Genomic DNA, 21,252 nt, shown 5'->3' on the forward strand with positions numbered 1-21,252 from the left:
TTGAATTTCGTTTAAATTAATATTATAATGTCATTGTGTTGCCACTTTTCTATGTAGGCACCTATATGGTTGGATATTCGTCGATAACACGACTGCATATTATTCGAATGATAAATTGTATGACTTAAGATATTGTGATTTATGTTAAAGCGTATAAAGTGGCGTTGAACACTATATAAACAATATTTTGTAACTTTAACGGTACCGGTGTACCAACAAAAAATAAACTAAAAATATACTAGGTTAATTTTACCCCCGGGGTAAACATTTGAGGGTATTAGAAACCTGCGACACCGGTATGGGCCATCCAGCGGCGTTTGGATATATTTCAATATTGGGGGCCAAATGGACAAATGTATGTTTAAATCACTTATGAGCTATGAGTTGTCAACTGTAACTCAGACATTCCAAATTCTTTTTGAACATATGAATAGGGATAATAATCTGGGAAAGAAGGGGGATGGTTTCGCCCTCATATTTTATAGTGGTGGAAAAATATTGTTTTCACCTCTAGTTTTACGCTTTAATTCATTGATCTTGAATGTTTTATTTTCTATCACTATAATTTGTCATCAAAATATGAATATTGTAATAGCAGGTACCTGGTACCTACATTTAAAGTCTTGGTGATTATAATATTATATAGATAATACAGTATTGATTTATTATTGATACATTTTTTGAGGGTAACCAGAGTGTTACCTCCTCCACCCCTAAATTTTTTAGCCACAATAGGTAAAAAACTTTATAATATTCTGCCCTCTCCCAAAATTAAAAAATTAAATTACTCCAAGTTACGCCATCGATCACGTGACAGAAAAAATCAAATACACCCATACAGTATTGTCACATTGCTTCTGAAAACGCCCAGAAGCAATTCGAGTTGAAACACCTACGTACATACCTAACTATATTCGTGAAACGGTTCGTGAATTGGTCTATTTAATGAAGAAAAAAAAAGTATATACAATATGGTAACTGGTAAGACGGTAAAACAAAATATTGGTATTGTATACTGCACAATATGTTTATATTATAAATAACCAGAATATAGATTTGACCTACAGATATTATCATTGATTATAAATTATAATATTATAGAAATAGAATATAATCAATGGTATTAGTCATTAGAATATTAATTGTTTTAGATGTTTTGCATTTTAATACAACAATATTTTAACACGATTTGATAAAATTGATTATCAATGCACACTTTTTTTCTATTAAATGTTACCAATAATTGTTCACAAGAATATTGTCAATGATAAAACAAGTTAAGTCAAGCAACAATGTAGCAGTAGGCACCTACCTAGAAAAAATCATTATGTTAATTGCATGTAATATTATTATTACCTTACTCGTTTATAAGTACAGTGTTACAGTCGTCAATCATACAATTTTGCCAGATAACGGCAGCCTCGATATGTGTATGAAATTGCCTTGACTTAAATTTCTTTCTAACAATAGTAGTCATATTTTTCATTATTATTATTATTCATAACATTGAAAATAATTGAAGGCATTGTTAAATATTACATAGACATAAATGTAGGGATTATTATTTATTTGTTTAACTAATTAGGTAACATTTTAAAAGTGCTCAGCGCTCTTTTGCATTAATTCAAAATATAAAATCTTAAAAAGATATTACTGTTAAACAACTTAAACGTAGGTACCTATGTCGGTACTTTCGACAAGTCGAGAGCATTTTTATTTTCATTCAAGTAAGTTAAAATTAATAATAAAAGTTAAATTGAAATAAGTGCTCATTACTTTGTAAACATAATAATATTGTTGGTTGGTTTTTTATAGGTATAATTTTTTTTTGAGTAAATCAGAAAAAAATGAGATTATGCCGGGTAATAATAATAATAATATTGCAGTGGTATGCTAATTCGGTCTGTGCTTACAGTAATATTATTTTCTAGACTCAAAACTTGCCCAGTCACTATAGTATAGTATAGTATATTCGATTAACGTTCTGCAGTTCTATCTACGCTTTTCATATTTTTATTCGTACCGATAATCAATAAAACAGCGTAAAAACGTGGCCACTGAGGATCGATTTCAACGTTAGGTATAATTTGTAATATATAGTCCACCAGATGTGGTTATGGTAAATATTTGTAATTGATACATCGGACAGCGGTAAGCGTGCTGTACGTATTAAATATATTATAGATGTTCAAAATATATAGGTTGACCGGGATCATCACAAGTTTCGAAAAAATAACTTACTGCCCAGTGTCTCAATGCCCAATGTGTCCAATGATTACATTGATCAAAATGTCCTGTTCATGATATTATAACTTGCAGTTCACGTGCAAATAATGGACACCTGTGAATTAATCGTCAACGGGTAGAAAATAACACTTTATAGCAGTATTAATATTTTAAGTAATAAATAACTTGTAAGATGCTGAACAGTACGAAAAATTGAAATCTGTTCAGCGAATACATCGTACATGGTTTTGCCAAAAAACCACTTTGGCGCGGTAAACGATTTCACTAATAATCACTTTAATAATTATAATATGCGCAGATATTTGCGTCGATTTATTCAAACACAATATTATTATGGAATCCATACGAAGAAGTGTATTCGAATTGAAATGTATATAAATATTAATATAAACAAATATATATATTTAAATGTATTCGATGAGTTCGTCGAGAATTTCACGTTTCTAATATTCGAAATATAGTGAAGAACAACGAAGTAACAGTGAACAAAATATTATAATATGCGAGCAAATCATCAGTTCGGACTAAACCTTGACCATTTTTGGATAAACCACAATATATTATGTAATGATTTATCACTGCTTTCAAATTCAAAGACACCCGGTGACACCTAACCTAGCCCAACTCCAGTATCTTCAAATCACGTTTTACGGGTATGACGTACTTTTGCGCTCAGTATGACAGTCCGTATGATCATTTTTATATTTTATGAAGTGTTAAATTTCACATTTCAAACGACGTCGCGGATTCAATGGGTATAATAGTTTTCATTCTTTATAGTCAAATGGTAATAATTTTTTTTTATAAAATATCTTTTAGAGAATTACGAGGATTCTGTACAAACAACAAGACGTCGAGACGTATTACGAATCAAACAAATATTACATGAGAACCTCCATGTTGTTTGCTTATTATTCGTCAGTATATAACATTATAGCTACCTGCCTACCCAAGCGAATTGATGTCGAACGTGATTATTTTACATCCACGAATGCCATTGATGTGAATGTATAAAACAAAAAAATACGTCTGTATATTACAAGAGTTCGATGCTTACTTTCTCCGCCAATATATATATATATATATGTACTCGATAACCCTAAATTACTATCATCGTATACTATTATTTGTTATTCACACAAAAACAATTTCCGGACCACGCGGAACCATCGTATTTTGTCATTTCTCCGCCGGCGATGGACTGCTAAAACAAAAACCATATACTCCTCATACGTGATTCACGATTTTTCCGTTTTCCGCTTTGCAATGTCGCAGACTAGGACCAGAGGCCAAATAACGCACTCAAGTCGTATATGATAAATTATTGAAAATATTATGGACGTGCAGCCACGACTGCAATTGTATATCCTCGATGCCGCCCTTTCCGTCGAGATATTGTAACAGCTGAATATACGCAGTGCGTGGTATAGCGAGATGTACAGGTGCCTAAGCCAATCGTCTCGTACAATTTATATTATCAATTAGCTACGCAGATAACATTTGTTGGGGGACATCACGACCACCGGTTTATGCGGTTATATATAGGTCACGCGCGTTACAAGTGGACTTCGTCTCACAAATCTGGCCAAACCATATTACTGTGGCACGCATGCACTCACTAAAATTCACGTGCATATATTAATTGTATAATTATATTTATAAGTTTTAAAATTCACATCAAGCAAAGAAAGTAGTTTGGTATACTAATTTTTAGGAAAGATCATATGATTTGTATCGCTGCACCTAACCAAATAATCACTGACTTTATATGTATACGCATAATACGAATAGGGCAGAAAGATTTTATTATAACTCAATTCATTCAATCTTGGTTGTAAACGAGTCAATAAGTTACAGTTCAGCGAACTTTTTTTACTTAACGTTTTTACATTTAATTTTTAGTGACTTAACTTTTAAGTTTTATTTAATAACATTTATTAACATTATTTTACTTAATAAATAATGGGTTACTATCAATTAGATGTAAGTTGCGTTTATTTATAAGTAATACATAAAATAAGTGGGTCCTATGATTACTGATCCTACATGAACAAAATGGAAAATTTAAAATGTAATTGTTGAATTTACTTTTTGATGCTGCCATTGGACAGAATTGTTTAATAAAAATAACATATTTTTGGTGGCATTTAAGTAACATCAGTTATAATTATAATGCATCTGTATAAAATAAATACTAATAGGTAGGTACAATCCTCAAAAAATTAAATTATAATATATTTTCATCATGAAATAAAATAAGATATTAAGAGGATATCAGCGTAGGTAGGTTCCGGTTTTTTAATATCTGACCCACGCGCAACATAAAGACAAAACCAGGGCTTGCTAACGGACTAATAACGTTTTGATTATAACGTTATATTTTACAAGAAACGATTGAAATTTGTAAATGTAATTATAACGGACAACGATAATCAAAAATAATTAACTACCGCAAAACAAAACATAACGATTAACAAAATATATTATATATCATACAAAACATAACGCAAAACATAATATTTTAAAATCTATTTATTTAGAAGTCTATTGGTTTCATAGAAATATTTATTTCATGCAAACAACCTAAGAATTGATTATATTATATTCCGCATCAGAGCCATTACCTACCCGCATTACTTATTATTTTTAAATTTAATTGGTACCTATTAACACTATTTTAAATAACAAGAAACGTTTTAATTCTGGAAACGATAAACGCAAGATTTGGATAACGTTTTAATTCTAAATAACGATAAACCATAAACGCAAAAATTATGTGACATTTCAATTGTAAATAACATAAAACTGATTTTTTTTTCAAATGCAAGCCCTGGACAAAACTCATTCACCCAAAATATTTGTTGTTTATGATTTAGAGTAATCTTGGAGTTAAATCATAGAGAATTTTCACATTTTTGAGGGTATATGACAAATCAATTTGTCTAAATACTGTCTCAAAAATCAAAACAATTGAATATCCGTTTAAATTTACAAATTTTTCTTTTTGTTTATAAAGTCAGATATAAAGTCAAATATTATTAAAATATAAAATAATATATCGATCCCTCCTAAATATTATCCCATAAAATGTTTGCAATACGTGATTTTACTCTAAGATTACTCAAAAATTATAATTATATATGCGTTTTATCTATGTTGCGCGTTGGCCTGAGAGAGAAAACAATTAATGTTGCGCAAATATATCTTAAGTAGGTAAGACATATTATGTTAGAAGCTATTAGTCATTATTACTGCTATAGTAAATGTATTGCCTGCGGACAATGATATTTATTATTTCCGTCATTTTAAAGCTTAAACTATCTGATGACTATGCTTTATGAATCAAAAAAAATTACTTAACTTAAGGCGGCAAGTTTACTTACTGACTTGTTGGTTTCTATATATACCTAACTCTTAACTTAACTGAGTTTTCTAAGATTGATCAACTATTAACTTAAAACTATAAAAAAAAAATGTCTATCAACACTTAACTCAGTTTAAAAAAAAATCATTAACTTGCCCAGCCTTCGTCAAATACTGGAATACACCACTGGGCCGGGAGTACCATTAGGAACGAAGGAAAAAAAATATCGTCGAAAACAAAACGGACCGCTGAGCCGGCCGATAACGAGTTTTGATGAAGAGAAATTACATTTTTTGTGCCGTCGCCCCTCCGCCGGCCGGTGCATATAATATTATATTATATTATCATTTCGTACCCACACGTTACACGTCGTATTATTATATTTTTATGCAATGAAATACACGCGAGCGCGCGCGCATTATGGCACCAGCTATTCCGCATACGATGGCGTAACAAGGTATGGCGTACAGTGTCATTGATTAAATATAATATACAATGTATATAATAATGTTTAATCAATGACAGTGTGTGTATGATGCCTATACAATGTATAGGGCATAGGTATAGGTTAAGGATTTGGGATGTAATAATGTACCTATATAAAATATACGAACCTGCCCGGAGCTGATATTATTATAATACAGTATCATAGGTACAATATTTATATATATTTTGGCGTGTGACGTTCTGTCATCCACTGCATATAGGTACTATGATTGTCTGCAGTAGGTACGTATTATAATATAATAATAATTATGGCACCTAATAGGTATACAATACTATACGTTATGTCTAAACAGCGCGCAGTGTCCGCGGCGGTCACTGCAGGTCACTTCTACTCACTCGTGATATGCGATCTCGTCGTATACACTTTATTGTAATGCGCCCAAGTGTGCTGTATATATTATATATTTGTATGTACATGTACCATACCTATGTATAAATGTATAGTGTGTGTGTGTGTGTGTGTGTGTGTGTGTGTGTGTGTGTGTGTGTGTGTGTGTGTGTGTGTGCGCACGCTGGTCGGTCGACGAGTGTGGTAAAAATTTCTACAAGATAAAAAAAAACAAAACCATTCTGGTTTGGTCGTCGTGTGCCGGATACCAATATTAAATATTAGGTATAATGCGCCGGTAGTACAAAAATTTAAAAAAAAAAAAAACTGCAGTCCGTCCTCGGGCGTTATTGTTACGGATTTAGAAATTTTTTTTATTTGACCTACAGTAAATTACGGCTTACCTATGTAAAACAAGCCGATCTTTTCGGCGATGTATTTTTGAAAATCATAATTAAAAAACCGTAAAAACTCCTGCAGTTTGGTTAGATATCATAATATATTCTATATAAAATTTTCACTTTTCTGCTATTATACACAATATAAAATTTAAATTTAAAAAGTTGCCGTTGACTACTTACTTGATTGTATACCAAAGAAATAATTTCTAAATAATTATTATGAAAAAAATTAGTGCCGTGTACATTTAAAGATCACCGTCTGTATTTATCAAGATTTGAGAAACGCCGCCCGTCTATATGTTTGGCCAAAAGTTAGGTTAATGCCTAAAAGGTATGTGACAGTAATTATTTCTATTCAACAACACCGAATACCAAAATTCAAAAATTTGAATCTATAAATTGTACGCATTACTATCATTTTTATAGACTATTCTATTTAGAAATTATGATTTAATTTTTTACTAATCATGATATTTTATTTGCCTTACAAACGCACCCAACAAATAAATTCACAAACGCCGAATTCAAATTGTTATTGTCAACACCTAAAATATGTATATTTTATTAAGAACCTATCAATTACGGCTTCAATACCTGAATAATAATTAGTTGCCCTAAATATGTTAATACTTAATATTATTTAATAATATAAGTAGTAAGTACCCTATACCTAGTTACAAAAATAATATAAATAAAAATTCTAATCTGATCTAATTTAAAATCTGCCAATATGTAAATAATTTATAGTAATTAATCATAAAAAAAAAAAAAAAATAAGAAGAATTACTAAATACGAATATACATTTTCAGTAATAAAATATTAATTATATACGAACATAAAATAAATTAGAAATAATGTTGTGCACTTAAAATAAATTTTTCGATTAAAATTTTACGTTTCACACATTTGAATGGTACATATTATGGTACATTGCTACAAATCTAAATATAAGAACCGTATTCGTGAGTCAGAACGAGAATTAAGTTATTTGAGTTCAAAGCCCTGGTCTTATAGTTAATTAATTTTATAAAACGTCCCATGCATATCATACTATGTAGCCAATATAGCTAGTAGTTAATATTGCATATTTTAATTTTTGATTATATATTTTAATTGTAAATAATAAAATATATTTTCAATTAATTTGAACAAATACGTTGAACATAAAATAACGGAAATGCCTAAGTGTTTTAATAAATAAGCCTTTTATTTTACGTGCTCATCAAAACACTATTAATATAATATTGTAGTTGAATTATATTTTTATGCCTACTAATTTTGATTTACATTATATATAGGTAGGTACCGTAAATTACGTTTCAATCTAAATAATAATAATAGGTAATTAGAATGTCGAATGAAGTGTAGTATAATAAAAAAAAATTAAATGAAGTGAAACCAGCAATATTAATAATGTGTGCAACCTGCGGTGAAATTATCTTATAAAAGAATATCATAGCGTTATAATATTAGCGAATGACGGTCGTCGGATATAGGTAGGTAGGCTATACAGTGTAAGTGCTACTTGAAGTTTCAAAATATTATTTTTTTTAATAGAATCGTTTGACTCCCCGAAAACCAAACCAATTTATTTGAAAATTATGTAGTCACTTTGCAAATATTTGCATATCGTTTTCCAGTGTGATGAAAAGAAAATAATAATAGGAAGACCAACTTCGCGCAGGCTCCCTTTATGAGGAACTTCGAAAAATGATACCAAAATGTAGCAATTAATTTAAAAATATAATATTGGTCTGAAGGGGGGTACGCACGTCCGTTTGAGATTGGAAAAAAGAATCATCTACAGCGTGGGGCTAATTAAAACATAAATATTAAAACCGTCAAACTGAAACGAGGGAACCACCTCCGTCACCGCATCACTTTTACTGTAATATGTTTAAGTACCTATAATGCACATCGCGTGGTAGTATTGGACGACGTGTTAAGAAGACGAGGCAAATGATAATTAAATTACAAGTTTATTAACTACATAGTAACTACAACTATTGAGTTGGGTACTTAAAACGACTGGTAGCGATGTCAGTCGTAAACCGAATATAATAATTAAATTTCCATATGAACACCTGTCTGCTTGCCTACGTACAATAAATAACAATATTAATATTATTATTATTATGTCGATTGTAATGTACATATAATGTATACCCGATTCGTTCACGCTCGCTATTACTATATTGTGAGCCTTCCCAGAACAATACTATACCCACACAGAATGTGTTGTAAAACTCATTAAATGTACAAAATATAAACCGAATGTATCGTCGGAACTCGTGCGGAAGTGTGGCGCGACGTTTCCTCTTAAACCAATAATTACAGAAGTAATATAGAATTGCAGACAATCATAATATCATTTGCTTGAATAAATAAACTACGTATGTGAGAGATTTTTATGGTTTTGCGTCTCATTTATATAGGTACCCCAGCTGGCTTTATTTGAATTTTATATTATCTCGTCAAACCGTCCGTTATATTACAAAAAAATGTGCTCTCAAATAAGTTCTATATTTTGTTTCTGATCAATATTAATATTTAGCCAAATTGTAGTAGATTCCATAATGATATAAAATCTAAGCAGTCCCTGCTTCTATAGTATCGTCTAATATAAAATTAAGAATGCTCAAAAAAAAATTGTATTAAATAGTTTAATATTTATTAATCCGACAGAAACTTTTTCTTGTACAATAACCAACGCAACAACCAATTAATTCATTTTTCTAAATACCTACTCTTATTTCGCAACGAATGCGTAAAACCGTTCCCATTACATCACAACACACAAAACATAATAAAAAAAAAACAAAAATAAAATATTTTATATTAATAATAAATTATTTTTTAGTGAATAGATTTTTTAAAAAACAAGCATCTTGTTGTTCAGCATGGTTGTAAATTATAACTTATAACTGTTTTGCAATAGCTGTGTACCTATACCTATAACCTATATATATTACATTACTTATATATTATAAATACATTATATTATTGAATAAATACAGCCCAATAAACAATAAAGATCTGTCGATGTATTACACTACTAAATCAGTTTATTCAGTGTATTTATTTTGAGGTATAAAATAATTTAAAAAAATCGAAGAAGTCTAAACACTTTTGGGCAATTCTAGAACAAAACGCAGTTGGTATTAATACTTAATACAAACAATATAATAATGTAATTATAATTGAACAAATAAATTAGGTACAATTCGTTATTGTTAATGAGACCTAATATGTAACTATTCATGTCAAAGTCATAATATTATACTCATGTGCGATGGCTTGCTAATTATCCATAAATATTTTTTTTAAAAACGATGTAACAATAAATCTTGTCAATGTCATTTAGTACCATTATAGCGTGATATTTTTATTAATTTAAATACGTTTAAAAAAAAGTGAAATTTGTCAATCCCAGACAAAAAATTGCTTCACGCATACTGTTTAGGTACATTTAAATGGATTTTGTTTTATTGAAGCAATGTAGGCTACAGAGGCAACTATTTAGAGTTTACATTAGGTATAAAATATTAAAATTTATAATATATTATATAGTATAAATAAAATAATAATAGTTACGTCTTGTTAGTAATGAATTATAATAATAGTATAGTACTTATAATAATAGTATCAGTGATAACTGATCCAATATGTGTTTGTAAGCTTCTTACATAGAATATATTATATATAAATTGTGTTGGTTTTGGTACTCGCGCATTATTTAGTATCATTATTTCCATTTAATATAGGTTCCTTCCTATAAACATTTTATTTTAGGTAACTATATTACTTAATATAATTTTTCAAACTCAAAGTGTTTTGTTTATTTTTCAACAATTACCTAGTGATAAACATTTTTTAAATATAATAGAAGTGTAGTCAAAATATAATTAACTTGGTATTATAATTGTTGCAAGACATACCCAAAACTACATACCTAATAAAAATAAATAATATCATTAAATGTTTAAATACATACAAAAGAAGTTATTAAATTAATTTTTCTTGGAAATAATGATGATTATTCAGTTTACTAAGCGTAATTAAGTACACATTTTTAATGAAAATTAAGTTTCTCGTCGTACCATCACAAAATATTATGTTATAACCTATAGCAATCCATGCCTTGTAGACAATAGGTACACAATACCTACATAGTACAACAAATTACATCAGATACCTACATATAAAAAATATATATTATTAACTTCACTCTCAAGTTGGAGTCTAGAGATTACCAAGCAATAACCAAGTAAGGTATAAATTTAAAATATGTTGGTTAATTAACTCAATCAAGATTCAAAACCTACCAAAATTGTAAAAAATAAACGAATGTATTAATTAGTTTCTCACTGATATAATGTATAGGTATGTATTGATATTGTGAATGCCAGTACCTATTTAGTACCTATATTTGGATTATACACCTAGAAGTTGTTCTAACTAAAATTGTTTCACCAATTGAATACTTTTAAAAAACAAATTTATGAATAATGTTCATATAATATATCGAGTGCAAGATATATTTATTCATAAACCAAATCTTGTAATACTTGAACCCACGCATAATGTATAGTATAATAAATATAATGTAGGTACATATCGAATTTATTAACTTTTAAGTAATAAGTTATTTGGAAAAAGAAAGATCAACAAAAACCTTCAACCAGTATGATAGGTATACCAAGTCAAATATAAAGAATAATAAATTAATAATTATATCATCATTGATTTACGTCGGTCATCACAAAACTATAGAATATTCTGAACATTCGGAACAAGTTTTTCTTACATAACGCAAACGAAATATAAGACGTCCGTAGAAATACTTTTTATTTATAGACATAAATTAACATAATAATTTAATGCAATACCATTATTGGATCGTTACCCTCTGTATATTTTTATACATATTTTATTTTTCTTATATTTGTTTAGTTGTTGTTGACATTGATATTGGACATAATATATATTGTGTACAAATGTACAATATTATTGTATCTTGTTTTTTTGTTTCTGACTTATTAAATTGTTACGAACACAGCCATCTTATTCAAATAAATAATAAACAGTGACTCATATAGGTACGTCCGATATTTTTATTTGTTTTAATAGGTTTTTATTTTACTAAAATGAAATGTAGTCTTATTTAAGTATATAGACGAATATAAGCGCAAGATTAGATTGCAAAAATGATGCACGTTTTGTATATTTTGTATTTTTACATATTTTCTATTTGGAGGAAAATATGCAGTACGATCGATTATTATAAGTTTTCTGCCAGCCAGCTATACAGGTATTACTATTATTTTGTGTAATCAACGATCATATATTATTAGCAATAAAAAAATGCGTTTTGAGTACCCACCGGATATGGGTACCTATTCGTAATGACGCCTTGAACTTTTCTTCGATCAGTGTAGTAAAACTCATTTTATGGAGCCATTGACGACCGACCCAGAAAATAATAATAGGAAATAAACTTTTGTGTACATTACTATATATTATGGTGTTATCGCGACACCCAGTAATTACATCATTGTGTGACGTCTGACGAGTGATGTATGACGTGTAGCAAGGACACGCGTTGTAGGTACCAATAATTAGTGCGTGTATACCATCTTTATTGGACCGCGCAGTGCGTATTATATTATAAATAATTATGTTCATGGTTTTTTTTTTGTTATTATATTGTGTTAAAAATCCAACGATGGTTTGATATTTTGCAACAGATTGTAAACATTAATTAAAACATTGTTTTAGTTTTAAAGATGCATATTGTGTTTGTGTTATTATTAACGACTTTTACGTTTCCATTATTATTTTTACTTTTTTAACGGTTATGTATAATATAAGACTTAGAGCCGTTCTTATACAATGTCCGGTAAACTGCCAGTTAACACTAAACGACTGATAACAGATTTTATTACCGGCAAAATTCGGCCGGTTAAGTATCAGTTAACTTTAACCAGACATTGTAAGAACAGCCCTTAGTATTCCCGTGCAATATTAAGTAGGTACTATTTTCTCTGCTATATAGTTGATATCATAGTATTATTATTATATAGACAATATATATAGTAGGTACCTAATACCTATCTTTATTGCTGAACTTGACGGGTCTTTTAATTTTTGAGGTGCATGTTTAGAACTACCTACTGTAGTAGGTAAACACTATATTATATAGGTACATTATACAGTTATTATACTATTGGCCTACGATTATCGTTATAAATTGTACAATAAAATAAAATTCATTATGGTGATTGCTATTAGATTATAATATCTATTTGTCAATTGTTTATGTAGGTATAGTAATGGCAATATTACTGTTTGCTCATTATATTATTATCTCTACAATAATTGTATTATTTAAATTTCACTGGTTATGTAAGTTATATATAGAGTAAGACGTACCTACCCACCTACTTATAAATCGTTGCTAACTTTTCTTCCATCAGGGTCGTATAACTAATTTTATTGCACTGTAATACATTTGTGTGTCGACTTTCCCAAAGAATGATAATACGATATAAATAATAATAATAAAAAAATTGATTTGTACACACTGTATATATATATATATAATAGATACCTATGCGTTTATGCGGTGTTATCAAGGCGATCGGTTACGATTTCGACTACAATATTTTACTGGTGTACATTATATTATTTTCAACGAATACCCATGACGCAACCGTAATGTGTAAGAGCTTTCCTCATTACTTATAGATAACAATATTATGTTTTTTTTTATTACTATTACTATAATTTTTGTTATTGTTATTTAAATAGATAAATAAATATTATACAACAGGATCTATCATGCATCCATGCATACCTATAAGATTTATGGATCTCACACTGAACACCATATTATATCATATTTTATTAACAATAAACGTAAATTTTTAATTAAATATTATCTATTTTTTTCATTGAGATCTTTCAGCGTTCAGTAAGTGTATATAATCAAAATTTTAAAAATAAATGTTAACCTATACCTACCTATAATTTAGTATCACTCAACAATTTCACGAGAAAAAAAGATTTTATTTAAAAATAATTTGGTGAACTGCATAATTTACTATGCATGAATGTATTTTTTAAGATGATATTATATATTTTTGGGTTGTATTTAATTACGATTTATCTGGCCTAATTAGTAGTATTTTTTTTAAAGCAAAATCTTTGTTTGATGCGTTGGCTAAACAACGTAGACATTACTCAATTAAAGTAATTTATGTCATAATAAATTATAATCCCACTTATAAAATATCTATGCAGCTTAAGATTCAGGCAACTAATTAAATAAAAAAATATGTAACAATAATTATGAGCATGCGACTATTTGATGAGGTAATGGAAACATAACAGTATGAAACAATGCAGGCGTCTGTACACTATATCAGATCTGTGTATAATTATTTAAAACTCATAACAGGCAGTTAAATAAAATTTTTTTCGTAACATCAATAGTAAAACTTGTAGAAATTCGTTCTTTTCACCTGATATCAATCTGGATCATATCAATAAGAATATTATTGATACGTACAACATGTAAATTAATTGTATATCATAAAAAACTTCACCGGGCCCAATATTTAACTGTGTTTTTATAAACGATTACAGAATAATTTTATCGACATAACTACATATCATGAGTGGTATAAATTATAAAATGCATAATATACGATTTCAAATAGATCGGGATAGTTATCTATTGATTTTACAATATTTTTTTGTACTCATTTCGAAAACTACTTTTTCAAATAATTATATATAATAAGGAGGTACACGTATAATCGCGGAATAGTTAAGCTTAGATCAGCAGGTACAATTTAATAAAACTGTGCCATAATAAAGCTTATAGATAGATATAATTATTGAAAACTACAAAGTATTGTATATATTATATGATTATAAATATTGGCATGGTTAAATGTTTCATATTATGTAAAATAATAAAAAATATAAGTAATAATTACGATGATATGAGCTTCTTGTTCGAAATCGCGAATAAATCGTAACTGACTACTAATTATACTAGGTACTAATTGTCTTAAACGCAGAACTCGATTTTAATAATGTGTTGCTCCTCACTTATATTTTTTTAATATTATGTTAATATACATTAATGAATAATTACAAAACATTATGTCATAATTTATTTTTTTTTCTGTTAATTACTAATAACATTGTGTCCGTGGCATATATTTTGTTCACTATAATATATATCAGAAGATTATTTTTGAAACAGAACAGTTTATTGTAACAGTGTAGGTACCTGTAAGTAAACTTCACACCGTCTAATTATTCAATCGTTAACCTTAAACTCCTTAACAAGTCCACATGCATGATGTATAGCATCCAAATTGGGGTACTGCCAAACACTCTAGTTTAAATAAAATCCATAAATTCCATAGACAGTCAAAATCCCTTTGTCTAATCACAAACCATACTATCTATTCGATAGATCTCCATATATAATGTATTTAATTATTTATTCAAAACTCTTATATTTTAAATAAACATGTTTAATACAGGTGGATGTATTATTATACAACCTGAAAACGCATTTTAATTTGTAATAATTATCATCGCCATCATTATGTATTAGGTAGCTACCTATGATTTTATTTTTAAATAAAATTGTATTAATATCAAATATAAAATAATGCTATTTGTATTAACTATGAATGTGGTAACTGATTAGATTGGTGTGGGGAGAAATAAGGATAATTAATTATTAGTTGTGATTGAAATTGTAATTTATTTTATACAATTTACATTATACATATTATGCACCTGCCTATATAACTTAATTACAAAGTGGACTTATTTGTTTGTTTACTCTCGGGTAGAAACTAATAACTACGATTCAGTATTCGAAACAATTTTTTTCCGAAAGAAAACAACATTTTAGTGTCGAGCTAATTATTAATAATCATTTATATTCTAGATAAATTTTACATAAGTGATTTATATTTTACCGGATGTAAAGGAAAAAGTGTAGGTACCCATTTAACAACCATCAGACATAATAATCCTTAGACACGAATCTCAACAAAATATATTGTTATTAATATATGACAGATTTTATCATTTATTTGCACATGCACTTTCTATGCAGGCAACTAATAGGAATCCTAATTAATGATTATTAATTGCATGTATTACAATACTATAATCGAAAAATAATAAACGATATTTTTTAGATGAAAACTAGATCATCTAAATGTTAAAAAAAATAGTGATACTGATCGTCAAAGTAGCAACACTTATATTTAAATTATGTGCGGAGTGATAAATGTACTTACTGGTTTTACACTTTAACAATTTATTATGATGGAGTTTGTTGTTTTTTAAACAACCCGGTAAGTATGGTGTCTTTTAAAAAATTGGGTCATGTTTGTAGTAAAATAGTCAGAAGGGTCAAAATAAGAAATATGCCAGTTATTTACAAAATAATCATTAAATACAACAAAAAGTAATAACTGGAAAACGAAATAATTGATTTTGTTTAAGTTTTAATTTAAAAAACCATAAACTATAAAAACTTGAAATTTAAATTGATACTTTATATGGATGATTTCTAATTTCTATGGAATCTTTTCAAAATATAAAATATACTTTTATAGCGGTAAAAAATCTCTAAAATGTAGGTAAAGTAGTAGCGTAGCCATGGGGCTGGCAGTGGGCCATGCAAATACCTCCTCTCCTCATCCGTATCAAACAATTTAAACAACATGAAAATAAATTATTTTTGTTGATTATTGATTTTATTTTTAATATTTTAGCTTTGCACCTAGGTATTCTCGTTTTAAAATTCTGGCTATGCCACTGAGATGATACAAGGTTTCTTGTAAGTAATTAGTTTTTATAAAAATTAAAATATATCTAAAATACATTACTACAAATTTTTTTTATTCATATTTGAAGCATTAATTAGCTTAAATAAGCTTAATTTTTAGCTTTCTCGCGATTATTTAGGTATATCATTTTCACTCCGGCCATCACTGATTCAATAATGTGGTAAATCGTAAATGATATTCCATGATAATGTGGTGGGCTTGAAACTTAATTATTAATATTTTCTTAGTTGCCCAAGTTAAGATTCTCGCTTGATCAGTAATCACATTTGTTTTATGTAAAATACATTATAGGTTTTGTTATTGAATGTACCTACCTACCGCAAAGGTCATATTTTGTAAAATGCATACATCAACAATTATTAATAATTGATTTTCTCGAGAAAAAACAAAAACAAGGATTGTGATAAATTAAAATAAAAAATTTTAATTTGCATCATTAGGTATAGCGCATACTATTATGTGGAAAAATGTTTTATAAATACCTATCTGAAAGTACATATATATACAAATTTTAAAATATTAAAATAAAATACATTCATTGCTCCGCTCAGAATCTAAAATGCCAGGTTTATAGTCATAGACAGTTACGTAAATAATATAAATACTTGTATCCAGATATTTATTTATCATCATTTAATAAACTGTTCGTCTACTTACTTTATTAAAATTATATTTTGGTTAGTAAATTCAATCAACTCAAAATAGAAAAATCGATTGTCTGATTATTTATTATATATTTCGTCATGCTCAATATATATTATCAAATCTATACATAAGATATAAGTTATTTTCTTCTTATTTTGTTAAACTTAATTACAAATCAATTAATTAGTTATTATTAACTTTTATGAACATAAAAATGTATACTTTGTTGATCGACACATTTATTTTTATAAAAACTTGGTAAATACATTTTGTTAAGTATAGGTACTTGACCTAAAAACATCTTCCCCGATGCATATGATTAAAGCCTAAAGGTAATATTTATCAGCACTATGATATTATAAAGTCATTAGTATTATTACACAGTATACTACAGTAGAGTCTTTCACAATAAAACCCAACATTGACACAACTAGATTGACTAGAGAGGAGGGCTAAGTCTGAGAGTCCTACTCAATCGTTCGATTTTAGCGCATGAATCACTGAGTATAGGTACCTACTTAAAGCCACAACAGAAGTAGCACAAGCAAATATTTTTACTAAATTAATTTGTTTGGACATATTATGTACAGACCTACCTATTAAATTTCATTAATAAATTAGTTTAATTATAGCTTAAGTTTTTCACTAGTTTTAACTAGAAGTTATATCTAACAAACATAACAGCTGTCAGATTGTGTTATTAAAGAAACCTATAGATGTTTACAATTAAGATTTTCTCATCTCAGGTAATTCAAAAACACCTTCATGGTGGTCAATATACAGATTACAGGTACAATTTCATTCACTTTATATTTTCCAATCGATTTAAAAAGAAATCTATTTGTATTATAGTGGAAAATAATTAAAGTAATGCATAAAGTTGATTGCATTATTTTTTTTCACTGTCATCGGAAAATAATAATTTATAAAGGCGACTAATCATTATTAATTTAGGCATGTAAAAGAAAATCGAGTTATCTTGGCATGATTGAATTTGACAATAAAAATGCACGTTACATGCATACTGCAGTCATGTGCTCGTGGGTGATATTAACGCCAGTGGTTTTTGACGTTGTTCTCGTTATCGTGTGATTATAATTCCATATAGTCGTAATTTGATACGCGTCTTGGAAATAAGTAAAAGAACGCAAGAATACACCTTCGCAATAGTCTCGCCGACATGCCCGACTGCCCTGGCAAGTAAGAGCTAATAGAAAACGCAATAAATAATCTAAGTGCTATTATAGTGGGAGCTGATCAATACATTTTGGTTTATATTTCAAACACATCTTTTTACGTTAATTATTATCGCTATAACAATAATAGTAGTTACTATAGATATTAATAATATGGTAACCATTAAAATCATTAGTGGCGAACAGTAAATAACACAATACGCAATAACACAATGACAACAGATATCCAACAATTTTCATGATTACTTTATGATTATCATATATTGTTATAATATAATAATATTTTTTTTATAGTGAAAATTATATTTTTTATTGTTGTCATAAATACGATTGCCATTCCGTATGCCAACGCTTATTATTATAGGCCGGCGTAGGTACATATTATTAACATATTATTTTACTCACCTGGAGTTCTATACTGTCTGACGAGTCTCAAAATCGGTCAAGTGTACGACGACAACGACGACAAGACAGGTGCGCGTTTGATCGAGTTGTGTACGACTCGCGAGTACCGTGCCGTTTGCGCCTCAAACGCGGTTCGAGGATGACGACCACAGCCGGTTACCGACCCCTTCCGCCGTAGCCGAAATCACGTTCACTTTCTTCTGTTAATCGCGCGGTCCATCGATGCAGGCAGCAGCAACCGCGTGTGGTGTAACAAGTCCGTCGGCAAACCGGGGGAATTCCCCGCTCGCCATGTGTCTGCAGGTGCCGTTTTTCGTCTCCTTACACGCGCGTGTCCGGCAGCGTTGAAAGCTTGGGTATGGAGTGAGTGAGTGAGAGTGAGAGAGAGAGAGGGAGAGGGAGGGAGAGAGAGTGAGTAAGAAAGAGGGAGATGCAGAGAGAGAGAGAGAAAGAGAGAAGACCGGACAAGATAAAAAAAAAACGCGTTTTGTATACGTTTTTTTTTTTACGTAACCATCACTATCTTTTTGGTTCTAGTCCCGTTTTAAGACGCTTTCGGATAACCCCACCACCGATACGATGGCAACAAGTTTGTGCAAACTCAGTTACTTCTTGTATTTATTTTTTTTTAAATCAAGCTTTAAGAAAAAAAAATCATTAGAACAGCTAGGCAAGGCGTTTTTTTTTTGGAAAATAAGAAAGAATATAAACATGAAGAATTCCTAATAATATATTACGCTGGGTTGCGGAGACGTCAGAAGAGACTTTATGATATTATATTGACACGTATACGATGGCTGCTTAAGTCGTATCTCGGTAGTATTATAAATTCAGCTCCTCCGGGTGTAATTTTTTTTTAGATATCACCAAAAATGGCATGACCTACCTTCCTTCAGTGGTAGGTATAATGCTATGCTGGGTACCGTTTAAGAGTTACTGTCCTGAGCTGCAGTCATCATTGTGCTGCAAGCACAATTATTGGTGCACGTTCTTACTTAGTCCCATTATGTAGGTACATTCTCGCATCGTGGTCCTCCGAATCGTGTAAAATGATAATGAGCACGAGTTTCGAAATCGGCTAATACAAAACAAAATATATTGTAATAGGAATACGTTTAGCACGAGTTTGTACATGACGTACGAATAAAAATACTAATAACTATTAATAAACATACATAACCGCATGTTACGAGCGATGATATTATATTAATTTATAGTGATTTACTGTTAAAAACGCAATAAAATGTTTAATTAAGAGTTATTATTTAGATAATAACTAGATATTTATTTAGAGTTATTTGATCTTAGTTTTATGTATTGATGTTAAGTGCATATACATTGTATACTGTATAACTGTATGAGATATAACGATTTAGTATGTTCAACATATTATCACAACCTATAGGCTATAAATACGTATTATAACTGTAATTTAATCGAGTCGCTTAAATTTGCATTTTAGTTTCTCAGTGATTTTACACTCGTTAAAAATGCATAGGTGCAATTTTTAACTGTAATACCTTAGGATGGAAGTATAATACAAGACTTCTTCTTATAAGTTGTTCTTACCGAAGTTAGAAAAACATTCAAAATAATACATAGGTAGGTATGCGCAATATTTTTTTACAGACATAGCAAGTTCAAATGGTGATAATTTTGGATGTTTAAATGAAAAATAACAATTTTATTGTAATTACCTAATACAAAAAATAATAGTCCTGAGGACTGAAAACTTTTCATCGTTAAGTACGTACCTATATATTATAATTTTATATACAAACAATAACATTTTCAAAATATTTAACCAATTTTAAGCTATTTGTAGATTATACTATGAACTTGTTCACGCTCCGTTCTACGATACACTGGTATTGACTTATAAGTTATAATAATTATAATTATAATTATCATCAATATAAAATGGTATACTATTATAATATGTATTGTCTATATTAATAATATATACCTAATAATAATACCTATAAATATTTTTTTTGGAAAAATTTAGCACAACCTACCAAATAATTACTAGAAAAATACTATTAGAAAAATAAACTACTTATAGCAGTATAAAAAATTATAAAACATCCTTAATCCTTAGAAATAGAACTGACCACCGTCTCCGCTTAGTTCGCTCAGAACATTTTCTGTGTGAATTGAATTCAAATTGAGGAAGTTTATTAAATTGAGTTACTTGATCTCAATGACGAATCGTATTGTGCATGGCGATGGTCAGTGGTGCATTTACAGGGGGAATCAAGGGGATCA

At 29.0% G+C, this 21,252-nt stretch overlaps 1 protein-coding gene across 2 annotated transcripts in view; it reads right to left on the reverse strand.

Annotated features, from left to right (window-relative positions):
• The window catches only part of LOC132935502 (putative fatty acyl-CoA reductase CG5065), a 37,766-nt gene extending 18,631 nt beyond the window's left edge, over positions 1 to 19,135 (reverse strand). The window contains exon 1 of one of the 2 annotated variants that reach the window (XM_061002077.1): positions 5,631 to 5,775. The gene's annotated coding sequence lies outside the window, so the exon portion shown is untranslated. Of the gene's footprint in view, positions 1 to 5,630; positions 5,776 to 18,984 lie in introns of those variants that run through there. The other variant, XM_061002076.1, reaches the window with a different exon arrangement.
• Between the last annotated feature and the right edge of the window lie 2,117 nt (positions 19,136 to 21,252).

The sequence above is a fragment of the Metopolophium dirhodum genome, chromosome 1 (genome assembly GCF_019925205.1).
Source record: "Metopolophium dirhodum isolate CAU chromosome 1, ASM1992520v1, whole genome shotgun sequence".
NCBI classification, from domain to species: Eukaryota; Metazoa; Arthropoda; class Insecta; order Hemiptera; family Aphididae; genus Metopolophium; species Metopolophium dirhodum.